The sequence below is a fragment of the Pleuronectes platessa genome, chromosome 14 (genome assembly GCF_947347685.1).
Source record: "Pleuronectes platessa chromosome 14, fPlePla1.1, whole genome shotgun sequence".
Taxonomy (NCBI): domain Eukaryota; kingdom Metazoa; phylum Chordata; class Actinopteri; order Pleuronectiformes; family Pleuronectidae; genus Pleuronectes; species Pleuronectes platessa.
The window spans coordinates 23,638,270-23,654,045 of record NC_070639.1 but is presented as its reverse complement, the minus strand read 5'-3'; the positions used below and the strand labels follow the sequence as shown (position 1 = coordinate 23,654,045).

At 44.9% G+C, this 15,776-nt stretch overlaps 1 protein-coding gene across 1 annotated transcript in view; it reads left to right on the top strand.

The window, feature by feature from the left end:
• The first annotated feature begins 2,786 nt into the window (after positions 1 to 2,786).
• Positions 2,787 to 15,776, top strand: part of LOC128456015 (diacylglycerol kinase beta) — a 69,599-nt gene continuing 56,609 nt past the window's right edge. Inside the window, exons 1-2 of the mRNA XM_053440034.1 lie at positions 2,787 to 2,970; positions 5,551 to 6,450. The gene's annotated coding sequence lies outside the window, so the exon portion shown is untranslated. The remainder of the gene's footprint in view (positions 2,971 to 5,550; positions 6,451 to 15,776) is intronic.

Sequence of the window (15,776 nt, the reverse complement as noted above, 5' to 3'; positions counted from 1 at the left end):
CGTCTCACTTCACGTTGAGGAGGAGCTGCTTCCCTCTTCTGCACAGAGCTGAGGTCGACAGGTTGACAAACACAACACAACACAGTGTACAACACACACTGGTTCGCTATCGTCCATAAAGTTGTTACCGTCCACGCAGACGGTCGGACCTCAGTTTCAGCTGTAGCGGCATCAATGCAGTTCTCTCTCTCTCACAAGATCTCGTCTTTCACTCTTTAGTCCCCATACTACATCCTTCCAGTAAGTTCCGTGGTGATCTGTCCAGTAATTTTAGTAACAGACAATGTAACAGAAACGTAAAGCCACAGTGGAGTCGCCCTCTGCAGGTCGTATGGGAGAATGCAGTTTGCAGGTACTCCTGCATCTCAGGTCGACAGCTTGTTTAAGTTGAATCTACCAGGTCTGTTTGAAATGAGTTTGAAATAAAAAAGATACAAGAACATAACTTTATGTTTCATGAGCAAGACGTCAAACTGTCCAGATGACGTCTTTAAGACTTCACCTCGTCCACGGCTCCTGTTCTAGAACGTTCTACACATTCAAGCAGCTGCATCTCTGGAGGTCTCGTGCATTTGAATATTTTAAATCCAATTTATGCATTTTCTTTTTGAATTAAAGATTAAATAATTGAAGCGAGCCTCTGAATAATTCATGTGCTGCTTGGGAAGCTGAGGTCAGCAGGATAAGGCCATAGATCTGTAACAGGAACAACTGTAGTGCAGATTTCAGACGAGCCGCGGCGTCCATTGATTAAACAGACGACTCAGAAAAGAAAAGATTCGGTTTCCTACTTTTGTCTGTTTCTCTTATGCTCGTGGATTTAGTGCAGAAATGACAAAGAACACTTGAGAGTTTAAAGTAGATTAAAATGGGGGTTATGTTTTGATTTGTTTATTTGTTGGTTCTTTGGTAGAAGGATGGAATATGGATCATAAAGGAGCAATTACACTTGCTGTGGATCCAGGATTTCTTTGTCTCGTCTTTTAATAATGTGAGATACGCACATTTTGAGACATTTTCACTAATTCACCAGAGAATAATTAATGGTTCTTGATGAAAACAATATCTGTGAGTGGGCAGATCTGGATGTTGGGGATTTAAACTTGGTTTCATAACGGGAGTCTAACGGGAGGTGTGAGCTCCTCTGAGGGTGATTCAAGTTTTTCTTATTCCCTCAGCTGAGGCGTAACTTCATTCTAAACTTTTCCTCACACACACTTTTCATGTTTTTAAACCCAGGTTATTTATCCAGAAAGGAGAAGAACCCTGATCGATTTTTTAGGTTTCCATAGGTATCATATTAGTTTTTGAATTGACTCATATTCCATTGTGCACATTCATTACCGTTTTTAAAGTAACCGGTGTCTTCATTTGAATATGCAGCTGCATTCCTGCCTCCACTCAGCGCTGAACCCATCTCTCCTGCTTTCTCATTAACAGTCAGCATGTGAGAAGTGAAGTGGCTCAGTGGCATCAGAGGGATTTACCTCGTACGATCAAAGCCGTCCTTGATATTAACGTCCTTCAGCGCCTCCTCTGCATCTCAGCAGCTCCCACCTCCGCCCACGAGTCGGCCATCTGGGAGGGTTTCAAGAGAGAGGGAGCTCCAGATTAAGATTAATGAGCAAATCTCTGCATTGTTTCATCTTCACAAGCAGAAACTTCATGTGCATTATTCTTCATCTCATTGAATAAAGTCTCGATAACAGCGATTAGTTTTAATGAAATCTATAAATTTTTCACAAATTAACATTAAACATATTTCCTCAGTGATTTTATTCATTTGATTCAGCAGATGAGTGAAATAAACAAGCTGTTGTTCATGTCTTAATCAATTTGAACATTTAAATCTTTCAAATCTTTGTATTTGATGTATTTAGTTTGTATTTTAGTTTATGTAGTTTAGAATATCCAGGTTTTTCTTAAAGGAGACATATGATATTTCGATTTTTATAAATGTGTCTTTCTTCTATTGTGTGACAAGGTTGTTTTTGTGTGAATGTCAACGAGTTCCTCTCCTGCACAGAAAACACTGAAGCTCCTGAAACTCCTCGTCAGTCGTCCAGTGCTCTTCTGCATCATTTGCATAATGCATGTGAAGCATAGTCAAACAAAAGCAGGTGAAGTGAGAGCTGAGGCCGACCAATCCCAACGGAGTGAGTCAGCTGGCCAATCAGAGCAGACGGGGGGGAATTAAAGAGACAGAAACCAAGTGTTTGAGACAGAGGCTGAAAAGAGGAGCTGCAGCAATGGACAGTTTGTGAACTTTTTAAAATTAATTAAAATCCTCAAACTAATGAACATTGAGCAGATGGAAGGTGCTTTATTTGTAAATGTTCACAGCTGCTTAAAAGCAATGCAGATTAACTTACCTACTGTTATTGTTCTCTTGACACCAAATCAAGGTTCAGTTACAGAAGCAGAACCGTGTTCAACAGGAGAAACAAGACAGGACTTTTACTGTGAAGGAAATAAAATATAAGATAATATGTAGATGTGTGATCACCTAAATCCTTCATATACGTATAATATAGAGTTAAAAATAAAAAGTCAGTGTTTCTCTGCTGCTGCTCGGTCGACTCAGGACGTCTGAGGGTTGAAATGCTGCTAATGCGTCTTAGACTTGTTTTTTAACACATTTGTAGATGTGTTACGACTAAAATGAAATAAACAATTTTATAATAAAATGATCTAAAAGGTATATCACAGAAAACAAGAGTTAAAAACATGATGCACTGACGCGTGCGTGAGAAGGAGGTGACTCAGTGATGAGCGGCCATTTGAAACTTATTTCATTTCGGGAAAGTCCGTCCGTTTTAATCTTCTGTGAAAACTCGAAGCTTTTAGATGAACTCCACTCGTCTGAGACTTCTGCTGAACGACCCTCAGTGTGTTCAGAGATGACAGCCAGCAGACGGAGGAGCGATCTCTCGAAGTCAAGGCCAGCGTGTAAAGATCCCACGCTCTTCAGTAAGTGAGTCGTCAGCCACCGAGCAGCCGTGAGTGTCTCTGTTTTGAAATGTGCACAGAATGTCCCCCTCGGCCCCGGAGAGCGTCCCTCACGGGTCTTCTTTGCGAAACTCTTTGATTCACACGTTGCGGGGGAGGTGTCACTGCTGATGAATGGAGCTCAGTCGAGTCCGTTACACAGACGGGGAAGTGAATGACAACTGCAGCTTTTATTTTCCATGTTCTGTTGAGGACTTAAAAAAAAAAAAAATCAGATTTGTTACTGTTTGAAATAAAGGTCGGGGCAAAGGAGCGGAAACCTTTGGAGTGTTATTGTCCCTCGTCACTGCCTGTGCATCTGTGTTTTAACGTGTTACTGCCACCCACTTCCTGTTTTGTACTTGTATTGATTGTTACTATGTGTGTGTGTGTGTGTGTGTGTGTGTGTGTGTGTGTGTGTATGTGTGTGTGAGGCCTCGATCGTGTGACGTATAAACTGAGCTGCTGCTGCTGTTGCGGTGGAAAGTGAAGTTTAGAGGAAGTGAAACATGTGTCTCAGACCCACGTGGAGCTTTTTTCTAACTCGACCGTTGCAGACGTGTTTCCAGACTTTGAGGCGTAGTTTCTTTCTCCCTCTTGAAGCTGACGTGTGACCTTCAGTCTGAACCTCAGGTCTCCACCGACCTCCTGGAGTCTCACTGGGTGTCTTCTGTCGGATGCTGTGATTAAACCTCCTGAAAGTCTCGTCTCTTTTTCACGTTTCACAAAAACAATTGGTCGTTACACAATATCAGAGTTTTACGACACAATCATTGCAGCCAAACTGAATTCTCAATAAGGATATTCTCATAATATCCATTTTAAAAACGATTTACTTCAACTTCTATTAACTATTAAACCTTCTTCATTCTTCACCTGCCGATGGCTGATAATCAGGTTCTAATTAATGAGTGAATTCGTGCCGTGTGACCTTCGTCTTTGCAGCTTCATCCTCCTCCTCCGCCTCAAGTCCACCAGCCAGCGCCTGAAGGTTATCAGCCGGTGTCAGACATTCTTTGGGAAAGTGGTAGAAACTTGGAGAGAATTGTGTTTTTCTCCTCCAACACAATCACATTCCTCTGAGCTGCTTAGGAGAACCAAGCAGCGGGGGAGCCAATTTCCCTTTTTGAGATTAGTTAGTGCCCTCGAGGTCCTGAAGCGTCCACAGGGTTCCCAGCGTCAGGACCGGCCACATCTCTGGGTCGCGGCTTCACGCTGCACCCTGTTGTACCGTCCAGACGACGGGGAGATGGAAATATGAGAATGAGAGGGGGGGGGGGGGGGGTCGTTTCTCTGGGGATCAGCCTCCTCCACTCACAGCAGCAGGAAGAGACGTAGGATTCTGTGAAACGAGGAAACACAAGTGGAACAATTAGAGAGAATTGAACATGTGCAGTACATGTGTGTGAGTGTGTGTGTGTGTGTGTGTGTGTGTGTGTGTGTGTTTGTGTGTGTGTGTGTGTTTGTGTGTTGAGAAGCTGTGAGGAAACAGGGACAGACGATAGATGGACAGACGCTTCAGGCTTTATTCATCAATGACTTCACTTCAGAAATAGCCGGCAGCACAACAGGCCGACACATTGCAGTGACACTTTGTGTGACAGTGTGCAGGATGTTAGTGTGTGTGTGTGTGTTTGTGTGTGAGTGTGTGTGTATGTGTGTGAGAGGGGGGGGGGGAGACAAATAGAAACACAGACAATGTCAAAGTAAAGACAGTAAAATGTTGATTTTCTATCTTGGGTTTCTTGCAATTTGAGATTATTCACTTTCCACATCAACATTCTGGATTTTCATGTTTATATTTTTAGCAGTGTAATTATTTGTGTACGTTGTAGAATCATTCATCAACAATACAACAATTATTTAAAGTGGCAATAAAGCAAGTTTTATGATGAAACAATTAACAGTTAAATAATACATTCGATTTTACAGGTGAGCCTAATAAAGTGGCCACCGAGTGTATATATTTATTTTTACACTTAGACCAGAGACTAAAAAAAGATGGACAACATGAAAGTGAAGCCAGATCACCATGATCGCCCCCTGGTGGCTGGCTGCAGTGTCACTCTTAGAATGTTGTGTTTTCACATCATTTTGTTGTATGTGCTGTTTTCACCTCTGTCCTTTAGTTTGTTGGTTTGTTTGTCTGTTTGTGTAACAGGTCCGAGAACAACTTGTTAAATTTGGGTGTGGATCAGATTCAGGGGACGGTTCCAGGATCTTTTGTTTTTATTTACTCACTTTAACATTATGAGATTTTCTGATTCTGGACTGATTTATGAACGTGTGCAATTTACTGCAGATTCAAATAAAAGCCATTCATGTTTCGAATGATTATTTTACTTTTCTTTCTTCCAATTGCTTTTTATTCAAATTTTCCTAGAGCCTAAAAAGTTGAAAGAACCAAAAGTTGATATCATCTTGTTTGTTAGGGGAGGGGGAGATGAATGGCTACTTCCTATGAATAATTTTACGCCTCAATCCAGAATTTAGGCAGAAATAAAGATGTGAATATGAAATCATTTTTCTTGTTCACCGGTCTGATCCAAACAAACAACAAAGGGCGAGATGAGGAGGAAACGAGGAAGAAGAACCGCGTGCAGCTGCTGTTCAGTGAGTCAGGAAGAGGGAAGTGAGCGAGAGAGGAGCCTGAAAGAGAGAGAGAGGGAGAGAGAGAGAGAGAGAGAGAGAGAGAGAGAGAGAGAGGGAGAGAGACAAAGAGAGAGAAGGAGAGAGAGGAAGCGAGGGAGAGGGAGAGAGAGAGAGACAGGGAGAGAGAGAGGAGCCTGAAAGCAGAGAGAGAGAGGGAGGGAGAGAGAGCGACAGAGAGAGCGACAGAGAGAGGGAGAGAGAGGAAGCAAAGGAGAGAGAGAGAGACAGGGAGAGGGAGAGAGAGAGAAGAGGGGGGGATAGGGAGAAGGAGGGAGAGGGAGAGGGAGAAATGGAGAGAGAGAGAGGGAGTGTTAACCATGCGCACATGAGAAGCAGAGAGAGAGGGAAGTGAGAGGGAGGGCAGCAGAAGGAGAGAGAGAGACAGAGAGAGAGAGAGAGAAGTGAGAGGGAGGGCATCAGAGGGAGAGAGAGAGAGAGACAGAGACAGAGAGAGGGAGAGAAGTGAGAGGGAGGGCAGCAGAGAGAGGGAGAGAGAGAGAGAGAGAGGGAGAGAGGGAGAGAAGTGAGAGGAAGGGCAGCAGAGAGAGGAAGAGAGAGAGAGAGGGAGAGAGAGAGGGAGAGAGGTTTAATGAATTCAGGGTGGATTGGAGGGATGTTACCACCGAGGCTCCAGAGCTGCTGTCGTGCTGCTGCATGAAGTGATCGTCTGAGCTGAGAGGACGACTCGGCTGCTGCTGGGAATCAAACACCCGACGGACCACGACTCCACATCCTGGAGCTCACTGGCTCACTCAGACTGGCTGAACAGGGATGGTACACGGACTCCGGTACGAGCAGTGATGCACCGAGGTAGGAAGACTTTCTCACATCTCTTCCTCTATGTCGACGATCCTCCTGTTTCTGTGTGTAACCTTTACTTGTCTCTCTTTGAGTTTCCACCTCCTTATTCTCCATCTGATCATTAGCCTCCAAGCCCAGTGTCAGTTTGGGCTCCCCTGTACAAAAAGGTGCTTTAACCTTTAAAGTTTTTATTTCAGTGTTTGAATCTGTTTGTTTTTTTACGAGGTTGGTTTTTCTCATCACAACTTGTCTCGTAGTTCAGAGGCTTGAGGATGGATTTAAAAAACAAAAAGGACTCGTTGGACACTCAACAATTCATCAAGGCACGAGATCAATGCTAGTTAGATCAGCCGTCTGCTGGTGACATTTACATTTTAAGAAAGAATTCATCAGAATAACGATCTAATTATAGACTCGAACATGTTTCACTGGTACAGAGACCTTTGTCGGGGAGTTGCAGACCAAGGGCACGAGGTCGGACTCTTGTTGCATCAACATTTCTCACAATCAAGTAATGTTCACGAGCCATTTTCAACCAGGACACTCAAACCAACACAAACAGAACCCACCACACTTGAGACAACGTTCTTGTCCCGAGAAGAGGGGGGCGCTGGAAGGTTGAGATGTTTTCAATTCTTCCTCACTTCATATTTAATTCTGTAATTATAGTTTTTTGGGGATATGTCTCACGTCTTATTGAATCACAGGATTCCTCCTCCAGCTCGTGGCTTTAGCACGAGGGCGTCTGACATCTCGTGATTAATCTCCAGTCTGCACGTCTAATTACATCTCATCAAGCAATCAGCCAATGCGATGGTTATTTATTCCTTGACAGCATTTTCTCGGTCGGCGTTAAGCATGACCGGGATTTCGTCTGCGGCAGCGTGGCGAGCGAGCGAGCGGGACAGAGCTGAGGATAATCAGGAGGAGAGGATCAATGGAGAAAATAAGCGAGACAAGAGAGTGAGAGAGAGAGAAAGAGAGTGAGAGAGAGAGGGAGGGAGGAGGAGGAGGGTGAAGGGAAGATAATCATTTAGCGGTGATGGGATATTCAGCTCACGTTCCGAGTCCCGGGAAAGCTCACGAGCCAGCAGTGTGTACAGTATCGGTCTGTGTGACATGTGTGTTCATACCGTGTTAGTCATGTTGGATTCACGGCCTCATGTGTCAGAGCAGGTCTGAATAATGATAATGATCCGCTCGTCCATCAGACAGGAGTCTATCACGAGGATTACAGAGTGAACATGTGTGAGGAGGACGGTCGCTCACGCTGGTTCCTGTCGTGTCCGCACTGACCTGAATAACAAGGATGACCCTGATTATCAGACCCGCCCCCCCCCCCCTTCAAACACCTGCACACAGCGAGGTCATATCTGATCACGTCAATATAAACATTGAGAATCACTGAGAAACTAAATAATGGAGGTGTTTTCTACATGAATCTTTAATTTCGAATCCTCCAGCTGAACTAAGTGTTGTGAGTCATTATTGTCCCCGACTGGATCGGGGGGCTGTTAGCAGTGGAGCGCCCCCCACAGGCGACCGAGGGTGTAGCTGTCACCTCTGCTTTTAATTTGCAGTTTATACACTGTCCGACCGATGAGGGGATAACTCTGCTGCAGAGACACTTGTGTTCAGTTTGCTTTCTGCTGAGCGTTTGATTCAGGACGAGACGAACCTGCAGTGACATGTGTTGACAAAAGTGACAACAACAAATCATCTGTGAAGTGAGTGTTGAGCTTGTTATCAACCGGTTGCTTGTTTCCTCCTCCAGTGGAAACAGGAGATGTGTTTGAGTTGAGGTCGATCGTTTCCTCTCTTTTTGCTCCGGAGTTGTTCTCCACCACCGCCTGAGGGGAAACATCTGTCTCCAGGACTCCTGATGGATCCACTATGTTCATGAGTTGCTGTCTAAGATGCTGCCATCATTCCCGACTGCGTAAAGACAGCTCTCCAAAAGTTGAACCAAAACCTGATCGCCCCCTGGTGGCTGGGCATAAACCCACGCTTCTCCAAAATAGATGGGAATTAGGTACCGAACAGAAGACGTTATGATTGACAGCTGAGGCTGACACCTTTAATACGGCAGCTCCCAATGACGTCACCAGTACCAGATGGCGACTCCCGTACCCAGGATGCTTTGCCATAATATTTGTAAAGTGGAAGGAAGTGGAGACGCAGCGACCATCTTTATATAGAGTCATTGGTGCGTGATGAGTCAGGTGATGATTCTCTGTACGTTCACCAACATGAGATTTTACCAAATTGATTTTACAGCCGCTTTTAGAAATAATGACGATAAATAAAATCTTCTAACCCTGAAACTAAATGATCTGAATCAGCAAAGTGATTCCACCACGCGGTTTTTATAAAATAGAATTTTCTGTGTCCAGTCGATTTCCACCTGACGATCGATTCCATTCAAGTCGTTCCATTCACTCACAGGAAACTGGAAACTTTAAATAATAAAACGACCCATAATGCAAGTGACAGGTGGAAGTTGGGTCGATGTGTCTTGTGATTAAAGGGCAGTCAGTGGAGTTTGGACAGGCCTGAATGTTTGTGCACTCCAGACCTGCCGCAGCGCTTTTGTTTGGCTCCGAGGCTTCATGTGATTTGTCTTCAGAGCAGTTTCGAGTCTGACTCAGAATATTTATCTTTTGAAAGTGCAGCCGCTGATCGATCGGTCACCGTCTCACTCTCTCGTCCGGACGTTTCTTATCTTTAAAGGTCTTGATTCGGTGAATCGGCGTTTCTCTGTGAAAACACGTTTGATGTTTCACCCGCCTGCTCATGAATAAGTGTCAGAGACAGAAGAGAAGCTCTAATCCTGTCTTAGCTTTAGTCTGTCTGCTCTGCAGCTCGATACCTGTCCTCATTGTTTGTGGGCGATGAGACCCTGGAGACGGGTTAAATATATAAGTCATATTAATAGGAATCTGTTGTTCTCAGCAGTCAATCAGAGCTGAAAAAGATATTCAATAAAAATTCCAAATGCTACCCACACCATGAGATTCGATGTGGGAAAAGGATTTTCCTTCACTAAGGCTCAGAAATAGAAATATATAGTTTTTATAGGCCAAACAAACCAAGGCTAAATCCCTGAGGCCAATTTAAAGTCTGTCCTCGGCTTCAAAATGTGTTTCTGCTTCTTGTTACTTCACTTGTATGTTTGACCTTCACTTTGCAGAATGATGCACGTGCAGAGTCAAACACTAAGTTGACAGATCGGAGCCGGTCGCAGCTCGATAAGCAAACACACACAAGTGTGACGTGCACACGCTCACATGCAGGAGATGTCTTTAGAACCTTTGAAAGGAAAACATCTGGAACGAGGAGGAAAGAATAAACGTAAAGTCCCTTAATGTCAATGTGTTTATTATTTTTAAGAGAAGTCAAGATATCCAAATCTTTATAATTGAAAGCAGAGTAGTTTTAAATGTCTGAGGTGACCATGTCAGTAGATTTAGTTTCTCTTGGGAGTTCATGTTGTTTTTAAATTGTTTTGCCGCAGGAGAGAGGTCCCGGGTCAGTTTGTGTTCAGGCTCTGGACTCTAACCACAATGCAATCAGCTGTTGTGTATATCTTTGGCCTTTCCATTCCCCTCTGCATCTTAAACAATACCCCAGTTCCCCAGGCCGTCCATGAATACTGCTGGTATTTGTGAGGCTACACCCCCCCTGTAGGTTAGAACAGGAATCCAGCGTGAGCCTCGCCTGCAACCGAGCTGATCCCAGATCGATCCACAGCGTCCTCAGACACTCTGAGTGTCGGCAGGAGGTCCGTCTCTTCCTGTCTTTCCACGACACACACACACCTGCTGTAGACAAATAACTGTAGAACTTCAGTGAATGACCGATGATGCAGCGAAGATGTGACGTTCAAGCCGAGAAAACAGAAGTGAGACCTGTTGTTGTTGATAGTGTCATGACTCCGGGCGATGGGGGGGTGAAATCAAAATGTCACCTCCCCATCGTTAAGCTTATAGGACATCGTATATCCCAGGTTCTAAACTTCTCGTGTTCTAGTGAAGGTTCATGTTGTGAACTTTTAATGTTTCTAATAATCAAATAATCTCATTCCTGTTGATTATCCACTTGATTATCAGCTTTGCTCCTGATCTTGATGTGGATTCCAGTTTGAATACGTGACCCGAGCTCAGGCCGGGTTTGGATTCAAATCTTAAAATGAGATTTGGGTTCGAGTCGAGTTCGATCACGTTGGCTGAGCTATCTACTAAAAACTAAAATGTTAAAAAACAGAACTCCTGTCGGGTCGGACTCTGACTAATATTCTACTTTATCTCATTATTGTAACCTCAACACCTGCTGTGGACAAATAACTGCAGAACTTCAGTAGATGACTGATGACTCTTCAGGGGAAGACGTGACGTTCAGGCTGAGAAAACAGAAGTGAGAACTCAGATGATTCACTCTCCTGTGAGGGAATCACAGAGCAGATCAGATTTCAATAACCGAGATGGAAACAGTGAGTTGTGATCCTGGGGGTGAGAGGTGAAGATAGACCGGGAGGGGGGGGCAGGATGAGAACGCTTGTCTCATCAAAGCAAGACGAGGGATCAGCAGCAGACCTTGTATGGGTAGAGCTGAGGCCCAGGCTGCAGCCCCTAAGGTCACACTTCATTCTCTCAAACAATATTAACCACCAACTTTGTCTTTGGCCGTATGTCCCTATTTTGGACGAGACACTTGCTCTGTTGTCACAGTCACTGCTGATTCCCTCTGTCGGCCCAGAGGAGGGTTTGCACAGCCACGAGTCACCGCCTCTTGTTTGTCACTTCTCTTCATCGTTCAAATCACGTGAGCTCGTTCTCAAACCGCTGCAGAGAATCTGACGGGCCGTTACAGACGCTCACCCGTCTGAGCAAAGTGGAGGAAACCTGTCGTAGCCTTCAGGGGATTCAAGTGACTCATGTGTGGAGAGCCGAGGCTGCACAGACCTGACCGGTCCGAGGCTTTTATTTTACTATCTGACCCTGAAGGTGCTGATAGCAATGATGAGGATGAGGATGAGGATGAGGATGAGGATGAGGAAAAGGTTGAGGATGAGGATGAGGATGAGGATGAGGATGAGGATGAGGATGAGGATGAGGTTGAGGATGAGGATGAGGATGAGGATGAGGATGAGGATGAGGATGAGGATGAGGATGAGGATGAGGATAAGGATGAGTACAAAAAAGTGTGTATTTATAATCACTTCTTCCACTCAAGTAATCTACAATACATGTAAAGGTATAAGGCACGAGGTCCTGCAAGTGCTCAAAGCTTCTTCTATCAGGAAACATGTGTAATATCATTACATTTGGAAGATAAGAGAAAAATAAAGCAAATATCTCTTTTGTAACTAGTGAATCTGTATTATTTTACCTCAGGTCCATAGATTCTAACCAATCCAGACATTTTTACCTGTTTACGTCTTTAAGGTGGAAAAGGAGCCGATATAAGTAAATGTTCTAGGATTGAACATGATTCATGAGGGTTATATTTCACATGTTATAGCTCAGCCACTGTTTGATCCAGCTGTATACGTATATAACCTGGGCAACACAGTTTACATTCCCGTGGTACATATTTACAGTTTCACAGACAGGGCCGACGACTGCAGGCCTTCACTGAAGTGCAACGTGCAGCCGGGCTCTCATGTGCACATCTGAGGTATAAGAATAAACTGTTTGTGTACATTCGAGCTCCAGGTGATAAAACCCTCTGTGTCGGATCCTCTACATGACGCAGGTGCGGACTGGAGCTTGGGTTTGAGATTTTCCAGAGTTGCTCGGCGAGCCACCGACCCAGTTATGGCAGCGACGTCTATATTTAGCTCGTGCTTGGATCATGAAGATTATCTGAGTGCTGTAAATGACTGATGTTTGACACAGAAAAGCTGCTGTCGGTATCCATTTAATCATATGGTCACACAGGGCTTCGACTTCCTGCAGGAGACAGCTGCTGGCGAGTGTGTGTGTGTGTGTGTGTGTGTGTGTGTGTGTGTGTGTGTGTGTGTCGGGAGCTCGGCTGCTGCTGCTATCAGAGCTCGGACACACTCTTCCTGCAGCGAGCGCCTGGCCGACTCAGGGGAGCGTCAGTTAGAGGCTCCTGCAGGACTCTGAGCGTCGCTCCCCTGTGAATATGCAGTAATCATGTCACAGCTCCTGTTTCTGTGTCCCTCCTCTCCACTGTCCTCACTGTAATCACCACCAGTATCCTAATGTGGCCACGGGCTGCTCCCTCCACGGGCTGCACGTCTCAGGACGCCTCTCGGTGGAGACTAAAGCCATCTTAGCTTTAGTCGAATTAATTTGGGATTTGAGGAGATAAAATGTTCAGGTTTGCGTTTCATCCGTCTCAAAGTGTCTGTTTTAATTTTCCTGACAAAGTTATATTGTGTGATATTTGTCTGATAACGTCACACATTGTTCTGAGGCCTCCGGTTTGGTGTTTTCATTCCATTGGACGGTTCAAGAGTCCGTCTTTGCAGAGCTCCGAACCCACAACCCGCTCTCATCTTCAATTCATGTCTGGACCCGTCCGCTTAAGACCTGCGACCCAATCACATTAAACACATATCTTCCATTCACACTCACACCAAATGGTTTATGTCCTTGTCCTCCTGTTGTGGTGCTTGAGTTGTGTTGTGTGAATCGTGTCGGAGTTGTGTTTCCTCTGAAATGACGTGTCTAGCTTTCTGCTGCAAAAATAACATATGATGTCACCTCTGGTAATTTGCATCTTTATGTGAGCATGTTGACGAGTCTCCCTGCTGGTGCTGACAGTTATATGCACAGAGGTCAAAGGGTCAAAGGTGATGTCGCACTGTATCTCTCACCTGTTGACCATCTGCATCTTTAATCTTTACCCGAGCGTACGTCTATATAAATATATTGTTTATACTTTGCACAGCTGTATCTGTGACTATAATACATCCGGTGCTTTATGATCTATTTTAGTCAAAATTAACTAAATGAACATCAGCTGTTTGAAGAAGACTTGAAACTAGATACTGAGACATAAACTTCTTAATGTTTACTGACGTTATAAAGTGAGTTTACGTTCATTTCATAAACAGTCTGTGCAATTAGAAGGATCGGCTTTTAAATGATAAGTAAAATAGATTTGGATGTTTTTTATGATTACGCACAAAAGCTTTCAAACATAACCTGTTCCTCTTTTTTTATTTCAGTGTTTTATGAATAAAACAATCATTTTATGTAACATGAATTAAAACAATCAGGTTCCTTTCCACTGAAACAGATGAAGTGCTGTAATGAACATGATGTGGTGGAGGTGTTTAAATCTTTTCTTTTCCTCCGTCTCTTTCTTTGAAACAGCGAGAGGCTCAGTGAGTCACTGGCGCTGGTTTAAAACCACAGACTCACACAACCCACTGGTCTTCAGCTGTATTTCCACTCACCTCTGACTGAGAGTCACTACACACTGAGACACCGTGAGGGAAGGCTCTGATTGGTCGAGAGGCTGTCGGACGTTGAGACACTTGATGATACAGATACTGAAAGTGTGTTTTCACCGTGGAATCGTGAAACTATGAACTGTGAACTGAGACATCCTGACCAAATGTGATATTGTGAATTCAACGTTAGTAAATAATGAAGGTTCTGAATTTCATGTTTGGCATAAAAATATCAGTTTATGGTCGATTCAGAGATGATGATTCAGACTGAAGAGTGAGAGACGAGTGTGAGAGACAGAAATGCATCGATGGTGAAAACACTCTGAACCTTCACACCAGGTTCAGACCCTGAACAGCTGATCTCCTCCCTGTTGCTGCTGCAGGATCTGCAGAGAGCGCGGATCAGAGTGTGACCGACACAGACTCCAGATCTGTGCCGTCAAAATGAAATGAATATTAAAGATGATAACATGGTTGAATCATAGAACTGACAGGTTCTGTGCATGTCGTGGTGAAAGCAGATGAGCGGAGGACAGATGCTGAGCGGGGGGGCACATCTGTTCATAGTTACCGTGGCGATGTCTCTCCGTCTCCGTCACGGTGCTTCACTCCAGTGACGTCACGGTTACCAGGCAACCACACGAGCAAAACAGAATCCCTCTCTGCTCCGGGGGGGGGGCGTTCTCTTGATTGGCACATGCCTCTCCCACAGTTAATACATATACACCCCCCCCTCGGGTGGCTGTGAGCGAGGGAAGCAGCATCAGTGAGTCCTGTAGACCAGTAGTGAGTCCTGTGGTCCAGGAGTGAGACATGTGGTCCAGGAGTGAATACTGTGGTCCAGGAGTTATCCCTGTGGTCCAGGAGTTAGTCCTGTAGACCAGGAGTGAGACCTGTGGTCCAGGAGTTAGTCCTGTAGACCAGGAGTGATACCTGTGGTCCAGGTGTGAGTCCTGTGGTCCAGGAGTTATCCCTGTGGTCCAGGAGTGAGTCCTGTAGACCAGGAGTGAGTCCTGTGGTCCAGGAGTGAGACCTGTGGTCCAGGAGTGAGCTCTGTGGTCCAGGAGTGAGTCCTGTAGACCAGGAGTGAGTCCTGTGGTCCAGGAGTGAGACCTGTGGTCCAGGAGTGAATACTGTGGTCCAGGCGTGAGTCCTGTGGTCCAGGAGTGAGCTCTGTGGTCCAGGAGTGAGTCCTGTAGACCAGGAGTTAGTCCTGTAGACCAGGAGTGATACCTGTGGTCCAGGTGTGAATACTGTGGTCCAGGCGTGAGTCCTGTGGTCCAGGAGTTATCCCTGTGGTCCAGGAGTGAGTCCTGTAGACCAGGAGTGAGTCCTGTGGTCCAGGAGTGAGACCTGTGGTCCAGGAGTGAGCTCTGTGGTCCAGGAGTGAGTCCTGTAGACCATGAGTAAGCCCTGTAGACCAGGAGTGAGTCCTGTGATCCAGTAGTGAGTCCTGTGGTCCAGGAGTGAGTAATTTTTAAATCCCAGAGACCTAAACATTGACTCCCTCCTGAACTAAACACATCCAAGCAGTTTATTTGGATTTGACAGATTCACGTGGAACAGAATCACGAGTGTAATGTTTAGAGATTTGAAGAATAAATGAAAACAATGTCTTTAAGTGGAGAGTGTTTCTAAAAATAATCTGTAGTTATTCCCTCGGTGAGGTGGAGCTAGTCACCCATGGTTCTATCATGTCTCTCCTGGAGGACGTGTGTAGTGAGGCCTCTCATCTCAGATTCACACAAACACAATCGTTCTTCATTCACACCTGAACATCACAGACGTGTTCGACCGGGAACAGAAGAGCTTCCGTCTGTTTCTCCTGAACTGGATGAAGAACGTCTCCTTTTTTATTATTAACAAAACATTTGGACGTTGTCAGAAAAGTTTCCAACATTAGAGACGT